The 22598-nt window shown below is 42.5% G+C and overlaps 1 protein-coding gene across 1 annotated transcript in view; it reads left to right on the top strand.

Moving 5' to 3' along the window:
* Positions 1 to 22598, top strand: part of PLXDC2 (plexin domain containing 2) — a 366040-nt gene that overhangs the window by 291681 nt on the left and 51761 nt on the right. The window lies entirely within an intron of this gene.

Genomic DNA, 22598 nt, shown 5'->3' with positions numbered 1-22598 from the left:
AAACAACGAGGATTGGTCCATTTATGAAAGTAAAAAACCAAAACCTCGCAGACCTTTGTTGTGCAGTTTTTGAAGCATTATGCTGAACTATCAGAGCACTAGAACTGCTGCAAAAAAGGCTTGATAAATCAATTCAGCCACTCATTAGTGGCAAGTATGGGGGGGCGGGGTGAGACTTTGATTTCTATAGAATTTAAGTTTTCATTAAAGAGATTCTCGCCTTCTGGTTGTAGTTCACCTTCTATCAAGTATGTAACCTAGTACTATATTATTTTCTGCAAACAGACAACTCAAGTGCTGTTATAGTGCTCATGGCTTTGACAAGCAGTGGCAGAGTAAAATGAACACCACTGCTGATTTGTTGCTGCTACTTGTGGGTGGGAGTGAAGTGTCAGTCATTTCATGCTGCTTGTGCTTGGGAAATCTCTGACTAGCAGCAGAGGCAGGATTTATAGTTATTCGTGAGAAGGATCAAAAAAAGGAGACTAAGGTTATATCTACATACAGAAATTTCAATAGTTTAAATACAATTCATTTAAAAACTGGTTCTATCATTTAGCTTGTGCTTGTAAAATTACTGATAAGAAGCCAGATTCAAACCAAGAGAGGAACGTCCACCCAGGATTTTGTATCTGTTTAACTAAATTAGTTTTTAAACTGATTTTTTTTTAAATTGATGCAACTGTATGTATGGGACAGGTCTAAGAGAGGGGAAGACTAAGAGAGACCTCTTTGCTCTCTCCTCTTCTGCCTTCTGCCAGGAGGCTTGGGGAAGAATAGAGCAGTGGAGACTCTGAGAGAGGAGAAGAGACAAAAAAGCTCCTCCTTTCCATTAGCAACAATAGAGGTGGGGCTTCACATTTATCAGATGCTACTAGTTAGAGCAGGGGTGGGCAAACTTTTTGGCCCGAGGGCCACATCTGTGTGGGGAAATTGCATGCAGGGCCATGAATGTAGGGCTGGGGCAGGGGGTTCAGGTGTGGGAGGGGGTGCGCTGTGCAGGAAGGGGCTCAGGATGTAAAGGCAATCAGAAGAGATTCTTTAAATACATTAGGAGCAAGAGAAAGATGATGGAAAGTGTAGGTCCTCTGCTTAGCAGGGAACAGTAGCTAATAATGGATGACATCAAAAATGTTGGGTATTTAATGCCTGTTTTGCTTCAGTCTTCACTAAAAGGATTAATTGTGACCAGATATTCAACTCAATTAATATCTTCAATAAGGGGGAAGGAATACAAGCCAAAATAGGGAAAGAATAGGTTAAAGGCTATTTAGATAAGTGGGATGTATTCAAGTCAACAAGATCTTATGAAATTTATTCTATTGTACGTAAGGAACTACCTGAAGCAATCTCAGATCCATTAGCAGTTATCTTAAAGAATTCCTGGAGGATGGGTGAGGTCCCAGAGGAGTGGAGGACAAATACTATACTTATCTCTAAAAGGGGAACAAAGAGGACCCTGAAAATTATGGGCCAGTCAATGTAACTTTGATACCTGGAAAGATACTTGAATAAATTATTAATCAATTTTTAAGCATCTAGAGGATAATAGGGTTATAAGTAATAACCAGCATGGATTTGTCAAGAACATAGCATGCCAAACTAAGCTAATTTCCTTTTTTAACAGGGTTACTGGTGTAGTGGATGGGGGGAAGCAGTAGGTCTGATATATTTTGATTTTTCTAAGGCTTTTGCAACAGTCCCACATGATATTCTCATAAGCAAATTAGGGAAATATGATCTAGATGAAATTACTATAAGATGAGTCCACAACTGGTTGAAAGACCGTAGTCAAAGAGTAATTATCAATGGTTCATGGTCAAACTGGGAAGGCATATCTAGTAGGGTCCCTCAGGGATCAGTCCCGTGTCTGGTACTATTCAGTGTCCTGATTAATTACTTGAATAATGGAGTGGAGAGTATGCTTATACAATTTGCAGATGACACCAAACTGGGAGGGGTTGCAAACACTTTAGAGGATAATATTAGAATTCAAAAGGACCTTGACAAATCGGAGAGTTGGTCTGTATTCAACAAGATGAAAATCAGTAAAAATAAGTGCAAAGTAATTTGCTTAAGCTTTGTCTACACTACCAAGTTATGTCTGTATAACTACATCACTCAGAGGTGTGGAAAATCCACACCCCAGAGCAATGTAGTTATACCAACCTAACCCTTGGTTAGATAGTGCTATGTTGATGGGAAAGCTCCTCCTGTTGACATAACGATTGCCTCTCAGGGAGGTGGAATTCCTAACGCTGACGGGAGGTCTCTCATTGGTGTAGGTAGCATCTTCACTAAGTGCTACAGCGTCACAAGCTGCGCCTCTGCAGTGCTGTAAGTGTAGACAAGCCCTAAGGAAGAAAAAATGAAATGCACAACTACAAAATGAGGAATTACTGGCTAGGTTTTAGTACTGCTGAAAAGAACTGGGGACTACTGTGGATCCCAAATTGAATATGAGTCAACTGTGCAGTTATGAACAAAGCTATTGTCATTCTGGGATGTATTAACAGGAATGTTATATGTAAGACATGGAGATAATTGTCCTGCTCTACTCAGCCACAACTGGAGAACTGTGTCCAATTCTGGGTGCCACACTTTAGGAAAGATGTGGACAAATTGAGGGAGTCCAGAGGAGAGCAACACAAATGATAAAAGGTATAGAAAACCTGACCTATGAGGAAAAGTTTAAAAAAAAAAAACTTGATATGTTAGTTTTGAGAAAAGAAAACTGAGGAGAAACCTTGATAACATTCTTCAGTTATGTTAAGGCCTGCTATAAAGGGAATGGTGATCAATTGTTCTCCATGTGCACTGAAGATAGAATAAAATGTAATGGGCTTAATCTGAAGCAAGGGATATTTAGGTTAGATATTAGGAAAAATGTTCTGACTATAAGGGTAGATACATTCTGGAATAGGCTTCCATGGGTGGTTGTGGAATCCCCATCAGTGGAATTTTTAGAATTGGACAAACACCTGTCAGGGATGGTCACCTATCCTGGACTTGGCCCTGCTTCAGTACAGGGGGCTGGACTTGTAAACATCTCTAGATCCCTTCCACTCCAACATTTCTATGATTCAATGATAAGTGTATACATGAGCGGGAGTAATGCTGAATGTCTGAATATATTTGGCAGAACTCGACCAGATACATCCTAGAATACTTAAGGAACTGGCAGAGCCATTAATGATTATCTTTGAGAACATGTGGAGGAGGGAGAGATCGCAGAGGACTGTAAAAGGGCAAATATAATACCAATCTATAAAAAGTGAAATAGGGACAACCCAGTAAACTGTAGACCAGTCAACTTAATTTTGGTTCCTGGAAAGGTAATGGTGTAAATAAACAATCAATTTGTAATCACCTACAAATTAATAAGATGATAATGATTTGGATAATGTCATAGAGAGTACATGTCTAAAGTTTGTAGACAAGACCAAGTTGTAGGGATTGCAAACATGTTGGAGGACAGGAATAAAATTCAAAATGATCTTGACAAATAAGAAATGGTATGAAATATATAGGATGAAATTCAATAAGGACAAAAGCAAAGTAATATACTTAGGAAAGAATAATTAGTAGCACAAATATAAAATGGGAAATGACTTATTAGGAAGGAGGACTGAAGAACAGGATCTGGGGGGCAGCGCAGGTCTGAGGCAGGAGAGGTGCGTGGTGGGCTCGGTTCGGGGCAGGAGAGGGCAGCTCCCTGGCAGCTCGGGCTGCTCAGCCACTCGCCCCATCAGCACGAAAGGGATCTGCACCCCCTACCCAGCCCGGCGACGCTCTTCACATCCCACTTGGGCAGGGAAACACCACGCCCCCCTGGGGAGATTCAGAGCAGCAGCAGTAGCGGTGGCGGCAGCAGGACCCCTCCTCCCTCCCTGCATCCCGGGCCCCGCTTCCCTCCCTCCCCGGCTCCTCACACACTCAGGGAGCCCCTGTCACCGCCGCAGCCCGGGCTCGGCTCCAGGGGACAATGCTCTGGCTCTCCAGCGGCAGGGCTCTGGCCAGGTCCGGCTCCCGGCTTTTTGCCGCCCCAAGCAGCCCCGGAGTTCTCTGTTCCCAGCAGGCATAGGGCTGTGGCTTCTCTCTGGCTTAAGCTGCGGCCCCACGGCTGCCTGGGACCGAGAACACTGGCACCCTCCTGCAGCCCCGGAGTTCTCTGTCCCTGGCAGTCACAGGGCTGCGGCTTCTCTCTCCTGCTGGGCACTAGGTGGGCACACATAAATGCCCCGGCAGGTGCCATGGCGCCCGCAGGCACCGCGTTGGGGACCACTGGTCTAGATAATATTTAGTCCTGCCTCAGTGCAGGGAGCTGGACTAGAGGACCTGTCCAGTTCCCTTCTACTCCTACATTTCTATAATTCTATGTTCTCAACACTCATTTGGAGCTAGGGATGCTGAACAGTTCATTGGTGGCACTCAACATCTTGCATTTTGTGATATCAAACTTTTAGTACAGACTTTCTAAATCCCACTGTGGAGGCTCAAGGGTGTGAGTGGTCATGTCTAATGGTTAGAGTCAGGATCTAGGAACCAGTGCTGGGGTCACAGTCCAGTGGCAAGCCAAAGGTCAGAGCCGGAACAGAGTCAGGAGTCAAGCGAGGGGTCAGCGGTAGGGTGTAGGAGCAGGGGCCTGGAGTGAGGCAGGAAATCAGGAGCTGGGAAGAGATGGGGGTCTGGGATAAGGAGGGAGGCAGGAGGCTGGCAAGTAGGCCCGGTCCATGGTATCAGCCAGCCACGGAATTCACCTAGTTCCTCAGACAGTTTCTTGTGCCTCTTTCTGGTTTTAGTATCCATTCCAGCCAATTGATGAGACTAGACATCTCCCCTAATCAAGAGCTCTGTGGGTGGGGCACTTTGTGAGCTAGAGCTTCTCAAGCCACCTTCTTGACTGGTTTGGGTGAAGTGCTGGGTGGCAGCCATGGTCTCAGCTCTGTCTGGGGATCCACAGGCCTGGCTTTGAGGCCCTTGATCTCTCACACCCTTCTCCCAGGATCTAAGAGACAGAAATCCCCCTACCCCACAGAGCTACCCCTTCTGCCATTCCTCTACACTTGCCCTGGTCTCCTACTTCAGTCCTGTCTAGCCAAAGCATTGCCTTGGAAATGTGTGTTCCCTAGTTTTCTTCTTACTCGTGGAAATGTATTAGAAATAAGTATTGCTGGTAGTGAAAAAATGACACATGGTTACCCATTTTGGGATCTTTTCTTCTTCTGTTAAAAGACCAAAAGAATATTTATTTTTTTTGGCTGCTATTTCTTAAAGTTCAGTGTAGATTCACATTCATATACTGTGGATACTGACATTTTTGATGAACTTTAGGAAAGCTATTGATTACAACAGTGGACTAGAACTACTGATATTTCAGTGGTCTTAAAAATTAAAGTTGGCCACATAGTGTTCAATCCTTCATTCCTTAGATACCCAAAACTGAGGTTCTACCTCTCAAACATACTTATAAGACTCCCTGAGTGCCTCAGAATCTGTAACGTATTTTCCTCATCATTTCCTTTGAGACAGAGAGAGAAGTCTTATTGTCCCTGTTTTACAGATGGGGAACTGAGGCCTGAAGAGGCTTAGTGACTTGCCCAAGATCATGCAGGAAGTCTCTGTCAGAGTAGGGAATTGACCCTGGGTTTTACAACTCAGAGGCCAACCTCTGGGCCACCTTTCAGAAGGGGTTTGATGTGTGTACAAGGAACACTAGATTGGGCCTCTTGGGCCCCATTTCAGGAAAGCATCCGTATTCAGACTGAGTGCCTAAACAGACACTTTTGCTTAATGCTAGGGACATTCTTAATTGCTTTTTTGAATGTGGGTGGACTTACGAGTGTGCCTAGGTACTTTCATGAATCTGGACTTTAGTGATAAGGAGTAGGAGAAAATAATTCCCTCTAATGTTTAGGTGTGTATACTAGTAATGGCACCTGTTACACAAACCAGGAAGTTATTGTATTTTAGGTCACTGGTTCTCAAAGCCGTGTTCAGGGAAAGCCCCTGGCGAGCCAGGCCAGTTTGCCTACCACGTCCGCAGGTTTGGCCAATCACAGCTCCCACTGGCCGCGGTTCGCCGCTCCAGTCCAATGGGGGCTGTGGGAAGGGTGGCCAGCACATCCCTCAGTCCGCGCCGCTTCCCGCAGCCCCCATTGGCCTGGAGCAGCGAACCACAGCCAGTGGGAGCCACGATCAGATGAACCTGCGGACATGGCAGATAAACAAACCGGCCCGGCCCGCCAGGGGCTTTCCCTGAACAAGTGGCAGACCGGCTTTGAGAACTACTGTTTTAAGTGATGTGCTCAGCACAAAGTCACAAGTCAGAAAGGTTTCTCAGAAGGGTCCCAGTAATGTCATTTAAAGTTTTGATATTTCTGAGTTCTCTTTATTACAATCACAGCTTCTATCTAAACCGATAATGAGGAAACACATTATTTTGCATTTCAGGCTGAATAACTGGAAGAGGGGAAAAGCAAGTTTGGGAACTTGCTCTTGTCAGTAAAATGATTTTAAACTGAAATATCATTTGATATTTTTGTAGATACTCTTACAATAGCTCCATGTTGACACACAAAACAATACATTAATGCTCTACATTTAGATCTCTGGGCAAGCCTGAAGTGTTCTTGTTTGTTTTTTTCTTCTTTTCAATAGCAGTTTCAAAGATATTACGTTTAATTTTAAATCTGATTTTGGATCTGAAAATCTCCAACATTCAGGGTGTTGGGGAGAGGTTTGTTTTGATTTAGACCTATCAGTACCATAAATATTTTCTTACAAGCTTTTGGGGGCAGGTTACTGTAATATAAATAATAATCAGATGTGACCCTGTTGCTTGTCCACCCACCCCCCATAAAAAAATTAAAAGAACAGAGCAGGGAGAGATATGTGATATTGATTTTATAAAGACACTGAATTAGATGAGTTATTTAAATGGCCCTGAAATAACATTAAAGGCCACTTTTTCAAAAGAGATCTGGACTAAAATTTCCAGTGCTCAGTATCCACAATCCGAATCAGGCTCCAAAAAGTGCTCAGTCAACACCCAGAAGCTCCCACTGTGACATGCGTTATGCTAAACACTTTTGTAAATCTGGCCCTAACTGTGGATGCTAAGCTTTCTTGAAAATCGTGGCCCGTTTGTGTTGTGGTTGTGGTGTTCCTTCAAACTTCATAGATCCACCCTTCGGAGCATTGAGATGCAGTGAGGTGTTCATCGTACAGTGTCTCATGTAATTGACCATTCAGATAGTTAAATCTGAATTATCATGGCTCCTTTTTAAATATTTTTATTTTTTTGTAATTTGGGGGAGTGTTCTTTTTTCCCCCCTTGTGCATGTTAAATATTTATAATCAGAATTAAATGCGGGGAGGGAGGGGGTTGATTTATATTATGGATATTTTTACCACAGCCCAATTTTAAGTGACAGCAATGGGCCGGTATAACAAAATCAGGTACAAGATCTGATCTCCTGAGTTACAAAGAAAGAAAATGAAGAATTTGTACCGATTCAGTAGACCACCAGAGGCAGAATACATAAGCCAATGAAAGTAGAATCATAGAATATCAGGGTTGGAAGGGACCTCAGGAGGTCATCTAGTCCAACCCCCTGCTCAAAGCGGGACCTAATCCCAACTAAATCATCCCAGCCAGGGCTTTGTCAAGCCTGACCTTACAAACCTCTGAGGAAGGAGATTCTGCCACCTCCCTAGGTAAACCCATTCCAGTGCTTCACCACCCTCCTAGTGAAAAAGTGTTTCCTAATATCCAACCTAAACCTCCCCCCACTGCAACTTGAGACCATTACTCCTTGTTCTGTCATCAGGTACCACTGAGAACAGTCTAGAGCCATCCTCTTTGGAACCCCCTTTCAGGTAGTTGAAAGCAGCTATCAAATCCCCCCCTCATTCTTCTCTTCTGCAGACTAAACAATCCCAGTTCCCTCAGCCTCTCCTCATAACTCATGTGCTCCAGCCCCCTAACCATTTTTGTTGCCCTCCGCTGGACGCTTTCCAATTTTTCCACATCCTTCTTGTAGTGTGGGGCCCAAAACTGGACACAGTACTCCAGGTGAGGCCTCACCAATGTCGAATAGAGGGGAACGATCATGTCCCTCAATCTGCTGGCAATGCCCCTACTTATACAGTCCAAAATGCCGTTAGCCTTCTTGGCAACAAGGGCACACTGTTGACTCATATCCAGCTTTTCGTCCACTGTAACCCCCAGGTCCTTTTCTGCAGAACTGCTGCCTAGCCACTCGGTCCCTAGTTTGTAACAGTGAATGGGATTCTTCCATCCTAAGTGCAGGACTCTGCATTTGTCCTTGTTGAACCTCATCGGGTTTCTTTTGGCCCAATCCTCTAATTTGTCTAGGTCCCTCTGTATCCTATCCTACCCTCCAGCATATCTACCACTCCTCCCAGTTTAGTGTCATCTGCAAACTTGATGAAGTAGTTGATTCATATACAAATGACAAGGAAAATCTAATTTGAAATGTTTTATAAGGGCTAGAGATTTCAAACAATGTGTATACCCTAAACAATACTACATTCTAGCAGCATGCAGAACTTTATGAAAGTGAGACCCAATTTGCTGATCATTTTGCTGCTTCAGGCAAAGAAAAGTGGTGGGAAATTGTCCAGATTCTGGCTCTCTCTATAATTAATATTCTAGTTACAGTGACTCTTTTGGGAGTGGTGCTAGAGTGGCTTTATATGAAAAACGAACAAACATGCAGATTCTAACATCTCAATCTAATGTGGCAGTCTATTGAATCAGTTCAAATTTATCCCTATGATAAACTGAAGATAATGTTAGTGGTTTTATTCCAACTTGGGGCCAGTTGCTGCCCAGATTATACCACAATCACATTGAAATTAATGAGGTGTATATATGAGGAAAGAATTTGGCCCTTCCTCGGAGAGAGTGCTTTGATTTTAACAGTGTTTTGTTTTCTTCTTTTTTAAAGATCGTCTTGCGATAGGGAGGGGGTCTTTTTAATGAAGTGCAATAAAAATGTCAAGAATTATAAGTTTTGTATGGGGAAATGTGTCAGCTCCTGATATGTTGCTGATAACTAGAACTGTATTTTATGGAGCAGAAAATTGCTCCACACCCAACTTCTTCAATTCCCTTCCAAGCTGCTTTTTTCTTAATATGACAAGCTAATCTGAACGCATGAACTGCATGAAACTGTAAGGAAATTAGCATTCAATAATTGAGAATTTGGTATGCATGGCAAACCTGATGGAGTAAAGCAAGAAAAGAAAGCAGCACCTGACTGTTTAATGAACAAAGCATTTCCTCAAACTGGGGTGAACTTAGTGATGTTTGGGATGTGATGAAAGGGGCCTTGTAAGATCTTAGAAATAGATCTCCCACATGGGATGAAAATTGTGTCTTGAAGACAATGTAGCTTGAGTGAAGTTAAAGGCTGTCATTTACAAGTATCATCACTGAATATATATGATTGAGTCCATAAAGCATTTATATTGAAAGTTAGCCTCTAGCCCAGCGGCGGGCAAACTTTTTGGCCTGAGGGCCGCATTGGGTTTCAGAAATTGTATGGAGGGCCGGATGGGGAGGAGCTTGTGGCCTGGCCCCCACCTCCTATCTGCCTCCCACCCTCCCGGGACTCCTGCCCCATCCAACCCCCTTTGTTCCCTGACACCCCCCCCCGGACCCCTGCCCCATCCACACACCCCGAATTCCTGTCCCTTGACCGCCCCCAGACCCCCGCCTCTGACTGTCCCCTGTCACCCCATCAACCCCCCCCCATTTCTGATGGCCTCCCTGGGACCCCTGCCCCATCCAACCACCCCTTCTCCCTGTCCCCTGACTGCCCCCGGAACCCCTGCCCCTGCCTGCCCCCCGCCAGCACATCCAACCCCCCCCTCTCATTCCTGACTGCCCTCCCAGGCCCCCTGCCCCATTGAACAGTCCCTTCTCCCTGGCCCTTGACTGCCCCCTGCCGCCCCATCCAACCCCCACTCCTTCCTGATTGCCCCCCCCGGGACCCCTGCCCCCACTCAACCCCCTGCTTCCCCGCCAACCACCCCGACCCCTATCCACGCCCCCGACCACCACCCCGAACTGCCCTCTATCCACCCCCTCCTGCTCCCTGCCCCCTTACCGCGCTGCCTGGAGCACCAGTGGCTGGTGGCGCCACAGCCGCTCCGCCCGGCTGGAGCTGGGCCATGCCACTGCCACCACGCAGCACAGAGCACCGGGTCAGGCAGGGCTCTGCAGCTGCGCTGCCCCAGGAGCTCACAGCCCCGCCGCCCAGAGCATTGCGCCGGTGGTGGAGTGAGCAAGCTGAGGCTGCTGGGAAGGGGGAATCGCAGGGGAGGGGCCTTTCCCTAGCCTTCCAGGCTAGGAGTTCAGGGGCTGGGCAGGACGGTCCCACAGGCTGGATGTGGCCCGCGGGCCATAGTTTGCCCACTTCTGATCTAGCCAGATCAGACTTTCATTGAGATTTATACATGAATATACTGCAGATAAATTAAGCAGTCCTTCTAATACATAATATCGTGTAGTTTTTAGTAGCAGCTGGACTTTATGAAATCATTGTGGAATTGCTGTGGAATCCACAGGACACAAATGTGTGGAGAAAAGCCGACTTACCAAATTATAGTTTATGTATACCTCATGGCTGGTCCATACAGAATTATTTTCTCAGGACACACCCTGGCATTTTCCTACAACCTTAGCTTTTTACCTCCCTACATATTCACTCACAATGTTTCTTTCCTTCCTCACACCTTCTTCTGCAGTCCCTTCAGGTTCTTCTGCTCACTGATATTCCCCAATGTTCAGCTGCTAAGAAGGGATAGCTAAGCTGCTTGCACTGTTCTGTTAACGTGTCAGTTTATAGTTATTATTCTCATCTAAATAATTTAGTGGATATGTTCAGGAATCCTGCTCAAGAACAGAAACCTTTCCATTCCTTCCTGGTACAGTGCCACTGAACGAGCTTTTACGTATGTTATCAGCTCCTTCCTGTTGAGGCTACTTTCCCTGAAGCTCTAAGTCTGCTCAATATTGAAGCAGGTTCTTAAGAAATGTAATGTTGAGTCACAAAATACTTGATTTTGAGTTTGTCTCCAGACAATTGGCCAAAAGGACAAATGATGTTCCCCCTCCTCTGGAATCCAACTCTTGTCATAATCTTGCTTTTAAGAATGATTAACTGGGAAAGTGTAATAATAACCAGGACCAGAGCTAGAGACCCAGCCAAACCCCACTACTAACATTTCTTTGATAAACAGGTCTTGCTCCAAGAGATGGTTTTTATTTTCATTCTCCTTTCCTTGCCATTTCTCTTAAGGAATTATAGGGGTTTCCTAATAGCCATTGCTTAGATTTCCTTATGTTCTCAAAGCTGTTGCTGTGGCTTCAAAGTCCTAGATTATTGGAAAATAATTTTTCATTTTCCTTTCAGTCTATCTGAAACTTTCTGTGCTGTCTAGTTCTGCAAGAAATCTGGACACAGACTATGGAAGTCACTGCCAGATGAAATAAGAATGACCACTAGCCTTTGCTACTTTCAGACCATTTCAAAATCCATTTCTTTGACTTTGCTTTCCCAACATAGGCCTCTCAAGCATAACAGGGTCCTCATTCCTGTTATGTATTCTGTAATATAGGTAGGAGATTTTTAAAGGCACATAGGGCAATTAAACATTTAAATGTGATTCACAGTAGGGGAGTTGAGTATCTAACTACCATTTGTGCTTTTGAAAATGTTTATTTTTGCTGGCTGGGTTAGAAGAGAGATTATAATTCTTGTGTTTAGTTTTCATAAATAAATAAAGATATACCTATCTCATAGAACTGGAAGGGACCCTGAAAGGTCATTGAATCCAGTCCCCTGCCTTCACTAGCAGGACCAAGTACCAATTTTGCCCCAGATCCCTAAGTGGCCCCCTCAAGGATTGAACTCCCAACGCTGGGTTTAGCAGGCCAATGCTCAAACCACTGAGCTATCCCTCTCCCCCAACTGGAAGATCTTCAGATACAACAGTGATGAAACCCTAGATAAATAACCCATTTCCCTCCCTAGAAACGTCTGTTATGATTCTGTTACATTCCAGTAAGCTGCTATTGCTTATTTATAATAATGGAACAAAACAATGAAAATGCCCAGTCTTGGATGAGCCATTTGTATCAGGAGTTGAAACTTCCATGCCAACATAAATCTTTGAAGTCTCAGTACAGTATAGTTAATTCCTGCATTGTTTGCTTATCCTGGTAATGCTAAAGCCATAACAGTGAATGTGGCCTTCTATTAAGCTGGCATGTGCTATTGGATTAAATAGACATTTGCTGGCAGAACTATATCATGTTCAGTTGCACCGCAGTTTCCACTATCACATTGTCTTATGCTTGTTTTTGTACATTGATAGCTTATATCACCAAAGCTTGGATTCAAGCATATTCCTATACAACAGGCACCTTGAGAATCTCAGGTGAAATGTGCTATTTACATGCTATAATATGGTGTATAAAGGTGCTACAGAATGTAACGTATTTACAAGAAATGTAACAAACTCAATCCAGAGGTCTAGTGATAATTCTGTTCATTGTCACTATCTGCAAATGGTTAGATCTAGGTATGTCACAGGAAGAGTGCAACTGATCCCTCACCGAATGTCTGGTATCACTCAACCATGACCCCTGCTCCAGCAGGCTGAAGAGTAGCAGTATCAGGCTTTGAAATGATTCCTGCCCCGTACTTCCCAGGCAGAATGAGGGTGACTAATAAGGAGTTTTTATGTTGGTGGATGACATTTCAGGGTTTTGACAGGGAAGAGGAAGAATGGGTGTGTGTTTGTGTGTGGGGGTGGGAATATAATTTAAATGCAAGTAAGAAGTCTGCTTATAAGTAAGCACTACTGCACTGCAAAAATTCTCCCAATCAATTGCTGGCCAAATATATAACCAAAGCATTTCTAATTAATTGAATTCCTTATTGTAATCTCAGCACAAATCTGTATTGTGAAAGACAGGAAAGTAACTGGCTAGTTTGGTAGTCCTAATTTTCTTACCATTAATTTTACAGTGTTCATATTCAGAAATTTGCACAACAATTTGGCTAGTATTTTAGTGTGTACATTACATTCTGACTAGATGTCCTGAAATAAAACAATTGACTGTCTGAATCTCGTAGCCCCAAATATCTGTTTTAGCCGTGCATGAGCTGGGAGGCCACTATCTTGCTAACGTCTCTTCTGGAAGGACTAACACATTAAAGCTGTGCTTCTGAAAATGACTTGAGCATAACTGGAGACATGTTGACACAGTAGTGCCCTTATAAATATCTTGTTTAAGATGGGGGGATTAATGAAGGTGCGGCTTTTTGGTGTGAAAGTATTTTAAATGGCATCATGCAGTACTTCAGAATCATAAAAAGAAGAACAGGAGTACTTGTGGCACCTTAGAGACTAACAAATTTATTAGAGCATAAGCTTTCGTGGACTACAGCCCACTTCTTCGGATGCATATAGAATGGAACATATAATGAGGAGATATATATACACACATACAGAGAGCATAAACAGGTGGGAGTTGTCTTACCAACTCTGAGAGGCCAATTAATTAAGAGAAAAAAAAAAAAAACTTTTGAAGTGATAATCAAGCTAGCCGAGTACAGACAGTGTGATAAGAAGTGTGAGAGTTGATTGTGTCTAGTTTGCATATCAATTCTAGCTCTGCAGTCTCTCTTTGGAGTCTGTTTTTGAAGTTTTTCTGTTGTAAAGAGAGACTGCAGAGCTAGAATTGATATGCAAACTAGACACAATCAACTCCGGTTTGAATAAGGACTGGGAATGGCTGAGCCATTACAAACGTTGACTCTATCTCCCCTTGTAAGTACTCTCACACTTCTTATCACACTGTCTGTACTCGGCTAGCTTGATTATCACTTCAAAAGTTTTTTTTTTTTTCTCTTAATTAATTGGCCTCTCAGAGTTGGTAAGACAACTCCCACCTGTTTATGCTCTCTGTATGTGTGTATATATATATCTCCTCATTATATGTTCCATTCTATATGCATCCGAAGAAGTGGGCTGTAGTCCACGAAAGCTTATGCTCTAATAAATTTGTTAGTCTCTAAGGTGCCACAAGTACTCCTGTTCTTCTTTTTGCGGATACAGACTAACACGGCTGTTACTCTGAAACTTTTCAGAATCATAATGATTAAGTAAAATATTCATCCTATCTAAGGTTCCCTGAAAAGTGTCTTTAGGTAAACTTGAAGTCAAATAAACCATTTGCTTTTCACCTTCCAGATATCATAATGTATATTAATGTGTATTTCTAACAAGGAAACTGATGATCCCCAGCTGTTCTATAATTCTTCAGAAATGTTGCTGAGTATTGACTATATCATTTGACTTTGGGCTCGTTTTAGGAAAAAGAGAGCGAGTTAGGTGGGAGAAGAAACAAATACCTTTTTGAACTTAAAGGTGGCATCATCACAGCTCTCTAAGCAGAGTTAATCATAGGACATTTTAGCCCCTTTTGTTTCACTGTTCTCCTGCATTGATTAATTCTTTGACACTCTGTAGCAGAGTTCCACATTGTTTTCCTTTGGCTTGGTTTTAATTATCCTCTCCAATTCATCTTCACAAAAACATCAGTATGAACATAGAGCTTCTAGAATTGTATGGATTCTTAACAAGAATAGGGAAGAAAAGATTTCCTATTCCACCAGGCCGTCTAATAAACCTCTTAAACATTGGCTGTCATGAAGGATCATCATATTGTGTAAATTACAACTCTTCTCTCACAGTCCCATCCTCCCATTGACCTCTTAACAACTCTTCCTCCTTGTAGCTGAAATCTCTGCATGATCTTTTTGAATGAGTTAGGACTTGAGAGGGTAACATATCATTGCAACACCTGAATGTTTCCATGATTCCCCTTTTAGTAGTGTAGGCATCACTCCTCAGTGATATTGAGATAACTACGTTTTCTTTATTAGCTATTCCGGTTACACCATCAGCATAGTTTAAGATGGGTGGGAAAAGGACTAGACATGGGGTCGGCAACCTTTCAGAAGTGGTGTGCCGAGTCTTCATTTAGTCACTCTAATTTAAGGTTTTGCATGCCAGTAATGCATTTTAACATTGTTAGAAGGTCTCTTTCTATAAGTCTATAATATACTGTATAGCTAAACTATTGTTGTATGTAAATTAAATAAGGTTTTCAAAATGTTTAAGAATCTTCACTTAAAATTAAATGAAAATGCAGAGCCCTCCGGACTGGTGGCCAGGACCCAGGCAGTGTGAGTGCCACTGAAAATCAGCTTGCATGCCACTTTTGGCACGAGTGCCATACGTTGCCTACCCCTGGGCTAGACACTCCAATTTTGAAGGGTGTTGTAGGTCTGCTTTGTTGCAAGGAACGTTTTTTTCTTCTTTAATTATCAGTTCTTCCTGGTTTTCACTCTATAAAGATGCTCTAGTGAAAAGTTTTCTAATCTAATCTCAGGAGTGGCCCTTCATGTGTTTTTAATGGTGAAACAAGTACAAAGTGAAGCTGAGAGGCCAGGATCCTTAACCAAGAAAGAGCTATGCATCCACTGATAAGCTATAAAATCGCGCAGGGCTTTTATTAGTAGCATATTACAAAATAAAAGTGTGAATGTAGTCCATGTAAAAATGAAGGCCCTTATAGATAGCATTGGTTTGAAGCAGGCACAGTGTGAGTAGGCACTAGGCAAGATTTTTCACAAACCGTAACTTTACCAATGCTACTCAGTTCTAATGGTTTGTACATTGGGATTTTTTTATCAAATGAAAACTCCTTGCTTTTGCACACTTGCCTGTTCCAGAATTCAGGGTTTCTGGCTCCCTGCCCCCTCTTTATACACCACAGTACCTGCAGCACTTTTTCTAATGACAAAAACTAAATCCTTATAATTTAATTCCTGAACAGGCCTCTCACTGGTTATACCATCCTCTCCCTGTGGGTTTGCCTTTTTAAGTAGGAAACAGTTATGGTTAGGAAAATGTTAGTAAAACGGATACTGCCATATGTAGGTACTTTCTTATAGGGACCATTTACAAAATTTGGCTGTGAGGAGAAAATGCTTGCCTTGCCTGCCTGTGAGTGAAAACCTTTGATTTATTTTTGTCACAAGCACTAGCATTCGTTCCTAGCAATCATAAAAGCCTCATTCCTCTCTGCTGCAAAAAACCCAGGATCTTCTCTCTAGAAAGCAGTCAGAGCCGTGTAAAAGAGAGACTATCTTCAGTGTTCTAAGGTCATAGCAGCCATTGACAGAATATTTGTTTTGCCTTTCACCTCCACTCCCCAGGTCTTTTTTATGGCAATTTACAATGGATGTTTCTGTAAGAGAGTTGAATTATTTCCTTTACAACTCAGAACGGGCAGAATGAGTGTTTCAAATTTGTACACAATCAAATATAGAAACAGGTCCACTCTCTTAAAAATAAGAGTGAAGCGCTTATAAGGTGTAGCAGATAAGGTTATAGGGCCAAGCTCTGCTCACCTTATTCACACAAGTAAATCTCATTTCAGTCAAACCATTTTGCTTGCACAAATAGGGTAACCAGGATTTAGTCCATAATAATCAGTTTCTTTTTTTCTGCCTTTACAGAGGGATGTAGTGGAGGTCTCAGTCTTGGGTCAGTTTTCCAAGGATGATGGAGAAAGGACCTAGGTCAGAGTCAGATTAAGGATTAGGTACTTTAGGCCCATACATTGCCCCATTACATCTAATATGAGCTTTCACTTCAAAAGAAAAAAAAGTCTGTAACTGAACTTTTGACATGAAGTAAAAATGTGCCACAACTGTAATGGGTGCAGCAACATCTGCACACAGCCTGGAACAGAAGCTCTAAGAGATGTGAACTGTCTCATTCATTTCTATGGTCTGTTAATGCTCAGACCCAGTGCACTTGGCAGCCCTGGCAACACCACCTCAGAAAAGGACTCTCTATGTGCACAGGCCCAGCCCACTTACCAACTCACGCAACAGATGCACCCTGGCAATTGGGGTGAGGGTCCTGCTACCACAACCTGCTTGTCCTGGAAGGAGAGAAGACCCCTGCTGACACCGTGTAGCACAACCAGGGCCCGTATCAGTTTAGGCCGCTTAGCAGAGTTGTGATGCAAACAATAATAAATCAAGTGACAAGTAAAGTAGACTAGGAATTTTAATCATTGTGGGGGATGCTTTGGAGACTATTTTATGGGACAGAATATTGTCTGGAATGCACAGATTGGTTACGGGCAGCCAGCCTGGATTCCTATTTGAGAGGCCCCACTTAGCTGATCAGCAGCAATTCTGTGGGGGCTTGCTTGGTGAACGAATTGGGGAGTGAGCAGGGAGCCTGAGTGACTGTGAACACTGACCTCCCTTGCTCTCTCCTTGCAGAGCTGCTCCACATGTCTGCCTCTGCTCCCAAAGCAGCAGCCCTTTGATCTGCAGCTGGGAAGAAGCCTGCTCTGCTTCTAGCCCTATCCTAGAGAATGGACTTCAGTGCATCCCTTTCCCTGCTTCCAGGGCACTGAGGGACAGACAAAGAGCATGTTCCTTCCCAATGGCCTGTCAAAGGCACTGTTGGGAGGTTATTAAAGATGGGTCGTATTAAACATTCAGAGCTGGCTACTGCTTGCCATCCAGTCTTCTCCCCAGCAGCCACACTTGCCTGTATTGCTCCCCAAAGCCAGGTCAGACCCCACTGACCAGTTACCTCAGCCAGGTGAGAGAACCCCAGCACAGCTCATTCTCCTGCCCTCCATGCTGCCATGTGCCATGGAGAAGAGAGGGTGCATGTGCTGCTCTTTTGCTGCTGATTTTAGTGCTGCTGCTCTTGGAAGCAGCAGTCTGTTATTTTCCAGCAGCCTCTGCTACCCTTGTGCACACGCTTCAGAACTTGCCTCCTGCTAATGATACAGGAAGCTACCTGCATAGGAAAGGGGAAGTGGTTAGATGTACCAAAAGGAGCAAAGTTACTACTTAAAAAATAAATAAACCAAGAAACTCAATCACGGTGAACCTCATTATTCTATTTAAAAATAAAAAGACAAATGGATGAGCCCAGTTGCACTCTAAAGGAAGTCAGAGTCAAACTTTATTTAGAAATAAAGTTCTACTTTCCTGATAATAATTTATTGTGCAACTTGTCTTTCTAACTAACATTTAACCACATAAGAACTACTCAGCCATTCTTCTTTGATCCGAATTCAGTCTGCGCTCATCTTAGCTAGTTTATTACCTTCACTGCAAAGATCATCTACCCAGTTTTTTCCTAGGCTCTTCCAACCATAATAATTCCCCGTGGGACTCCTTGTTTCTTGCTGTCTGTTCACATGTTGCTGCAAACTAACAAATATTGGGTAATTACACTCACCAGCTTTCAACCTTTTCTGATGTAAACTAACAGCTCTTTATTTCTCCAGTTACATTGGAAATGTTCCCATTTTTACACAATATTGCAGGAGTACTTCACAGAGCGTATTGCTATGGGTTTTTTGGGAGAGGTGGGTCGGGGGGTTTCCCATCAGACATTCTGACTTGTACAACTGTGGGGCCATCATCAGTCTGCTGCTGATCTGCTGAGACTTCTGCCCCAAATCTGTGGGATTCTTCTTATCACTAACTTTTACATCATAAATCTTGAGATGTTTCTAAAGATTTACTTGCAAATGAAAGTATGTATTCAACAGTGCAGACATGGCTATGACTCATCAATAATTATTTATGCTTCATTAGTCATCGTATTTAATTTTTGCATAAATACTAAAATTCTACAGTCTCCTTTAAATGGTTTAGGTTTGTTTTAGCTGCTCAGTAGCAGGGCATATAGCAGCCACGTAGGAGCAAATTTGCGCTCAAACTTCCCCTTCCTAGCATTACAAGGACATCCTACTATAGAGAGATCTGTGGAGACTCCAGGAATAGGACCTAGTTAAGCAAGGGGTTTAGGCATGTAATTAAGGAAGGGGTTAGGCATGAGACCACTCACATGCTTAAAGTGAGGCATGGGCTTAAGTCCTTTGTACAAAATCTGGGCCATAGGGCACAACCCGTTTTACATCACAGTAATTTACAGTGACACTTAAATGAATTCCATACACATTTATCCAGCTCTGGAGTTGAGATAAGGCAAGTGGGAAACAACAAGAGCAGGAAAATCAATTTCTTTCCACCCTAAGCTGCATGAGAAGAAAATGATATTGGGAGAATGGGAGGACCAAGACAAGGCCTGTCCTGGGGCGAAATGGAGAAAAAGTCAGAGTGAGCATAAAGATAACATTTATATATATATTATTGCTTTCCGTGCTTGTTTCTTACAAACATCAGATGGTGAGGGTGTGGTCTCCAAGAGCAAGTTACTGCATTAAGATAAATCAGTTCAAGTGCAATTTATTAGGGGTTTGCCCCAATGTAACTAGATAGATTGTTAGCTTTAGCAGTATAAGGATTCTATTGTAGAACATGTCACAGGTGCAACGGTTACTGCCACCAAGCCTACCAGTATTTTCCCTGACACTTCCTTTCTCTCTCAATCTACTCTGAGACTGCATTTAAAATTACACTAATCCATTCAATAATTTAAAACAGTACAGTTGCATTTTCCCTGAACAATAGTGTGCTGTTTGTTTTCAGCCTGCCCACTCTTCTAATTAATCTCCCAGTTACACTTTTATTCAGAGGAATAGGTAAATGTTTTCACTGTGCTGAGTCAATATTTGTGTACAGTGTAGTTATGAAACTGATTCAAAACCTTTGTTGCTGACTGTGTCTTTTCTATGCCCAGGATCTGGGTGTTTGTTTGATGCTTCAGATATCTTGGTAGAGATATTTGGATTGCTATAAATGTGGAAGACAAGTGTCATAGAAGGGGTTGAATCTCCTGATTGTGTTTCGTTCCATCTGTCAGGTACCTAGATTTTTCACTGGGAGTCTTCTTTTTCCTTCTCAGTTACTTTCCCCAGTGTATTTATCCTGCACAGAGCATATTGTGCTAAATGTTCTATATTGGGTTACTGTGGGAGCTGGTTGACTTTTTTCCAGCACTGGGCCTCTATAGCAGAAAAAAAGGATAGAGGTTTGGCTACTAGAGTAAATGGAAACTCCTCCTCATCTATCTGCTCTCTACCAAACAGAGGTAAACGGCCTCTAGTAAATCTGATGATGTTGCAGCGTCTTTCGGTCTCTCGTAAGTCACAGTGGAAGGATTCATACTTCATTTTTGTGGCATAATGTCAAGTGTGTCAGCCATGCCAAACCATCACCATCACGTATGTAAACACTTGAATTTTCCCTCTGCTTCCTAAAATTGCACATCTGTGTTCCATGTAAATAAATAAGGAAGCAAGGGATTCCCTGTTTCTCAAATAGCATCCTTGTTCTCATTTCCTAGAACATGCTATGTTAATTGCTTTGCTAGGAGCAGATCTGGGTCATCACTTGAAAATGAAGTTGTTATAAAATGGCCGTGTTGACAGATGGCACAAATGGCATAGCTAATCAAATCTACTCCAGTGTTTTCATGGCAGTATGGAATTATTGCCATGCCAGTAAATGAAAGTCTTATAAATGCTTAATGTAGAGCAGGCTGTGCGCTGTTGTAATGACAGGTTCCAGAATCCTAACTCAGAGATGCAACAGTGATTATATCCTCTAAGACTGGCATTTCCTTGACATGTGTCTCAGAAATATTTTGCAGACTATTTGTTTGGAGCCAAAACTATCTAATTTCTGATAAAGCTGCTTTCCCATAATATTGTTTGGGATCACCAGTGTGTCAGCAGAAAGTGCTAAATAATCAGTGTCTAGCCTTTCAAATTCTTTAGAGGGCAGTAATCTTAGGAATGTTTGTTTTACATGTTTTCGATAGGAGCTGTTGCAAATCCTTTCACAGAGCATGGCTATATTGTTAATTATGACAAATTATATTGCCTACTGCAATATTTCAATGGTTTGCCAAAAAGAAACTTCAAAACAGTAAATGAGTAAGTCTAAAATAAGTTTTATTCATTCAACCTAATGAATTTTAAATTTGGCACTGTCTCGATCCAAGATATAATACAAGATGGTCCTAGATCAGGGGTAGGCAACCTATGGCACGCATGCCGAAGCTGATTTTCAGTGGCACTCACACTGCCTGCGTCCTGGCCACCGGTCCAGGGGGCTCTGCATTTTAATTTAATTTTAAATGAAGCTTCTTAAACATTTTAAAAACCTTATTTACTTTACATACAACAATAGTTTAGTTATATATTATAAACTTATAGAAAGAGACCTTCTAAAAATGTTAAAATATATTACTGGCACGCGAAATCTTAAATTAGAGTGACTAAATGAAGACTCGGCACAGCACTTCTGAAAGGTTGCCGACCCCTGTCCTAGATACTGCTGGACTCCAGTAAATGTGGGTGTATAATCTGGCAGTAATTATCTGTGTATAATAATATACTGTGGGGTTGGGTATTTTAGTTTCTAAACATTGGGCCTAATTTTCAGAAGTGCTGAGCCCCCAGCTCTGACTGAAATAAAAAAAAAACCTGCAGGTGCTTAGCCCCTCTGAAAATCAGGCTCTTCTTAGAGTTGGGCAAATATGGTATTGGCAAAGCCATTCAAACATCATTGAAAATTAGGGACTGAATGAGCCTTTTGAGTGTCACATGCAGGTGAGAACCTGGCTTTCACCAGTTCCATTCTGCTCAGGCAAGTCACCCCTCATCTCCCAGTGAGAGAGGAGAACCCTGAGATTGGGAGAAGAGGACACCATCCTTCACCCAGCTTGACACTCCTTCCTTGGCCCCCAAGTGAAGGCAAGGATAAACACACCCCACTGTGGCCTCTGTCAGAGTGGGGTGTGTGTGGAAACTCAGAGCCACCAAAATTCCATGTTACCACCAAATTTGGGAAACCACAAACTTTTTTAAAAAAGGGTTCAAGTGGCCTCCACAGTCTTTTGACCATCTCTAAATGTTTCATGGTTTTAAAAAGATGTCTAGGCACCTTTTAATTATGAAGGGCCAAATAATACCATCCAAATATAGTTAATTGGAGCTGTGGGGGAGATTCCTTATGTTTGGTAATGTGAAGAAAAAGAACTCAAAATAACATAGACAGGTGCCAAAAGTGTTTCACCTGTTGCAGTCTTGTACTTGAAAAAGCCCCCTTTTGTTTTGTTCCTTTTACTGACCTTTGTGTCCCATTGTACTCGAACTATGTTGTGCCCATTTATGCTGTGGTACATTATCCCTGGCATGACATAATGCAACATAGTGCCATGCAAAGCCATTTGCTAAATAAATGTGGGCAAAATTTTCAAAGCAGTCTTTGGAAGTCTAGCCACTTGCTTGCCTTTTTAATATAACTTTGCATCTCTATAGTTCCTTCTGTTGAGGGATCTCAAAGTGCTTTACAACCATTAATGAACATCCTATGAGGTGGGGAGATCTATGGTACTCATTAACTTAAAACATTACAAGCTGCTTTGAAAGTTTTCTCATTATTTACTGAAATGAGAGAATTTTTAAAACAGGTTATTAACTTCAGTTAATTTGGCAAGAAATTCGTATGTAACCTAAATCGTTTCAGCTA

Source organism: Trachemys scripta, chromosome 2, assembly GCF_013100865.1.
Source record: "Trachemys scripta elegans isolate TJP31775 chromosome 2, CAS_Tse_1.0, whole genome shotgun sequence".
NCBI classification, from domain to species: Eukaryota; Metazoa; Chordata; order Testudines; family Emydidae; genus Trachemys; species Trachemys scripta.
Note: the sequence above shows the minus strand (reverse complement) of the source record. Positions and strands in the feature narration are given on the sequence as shown.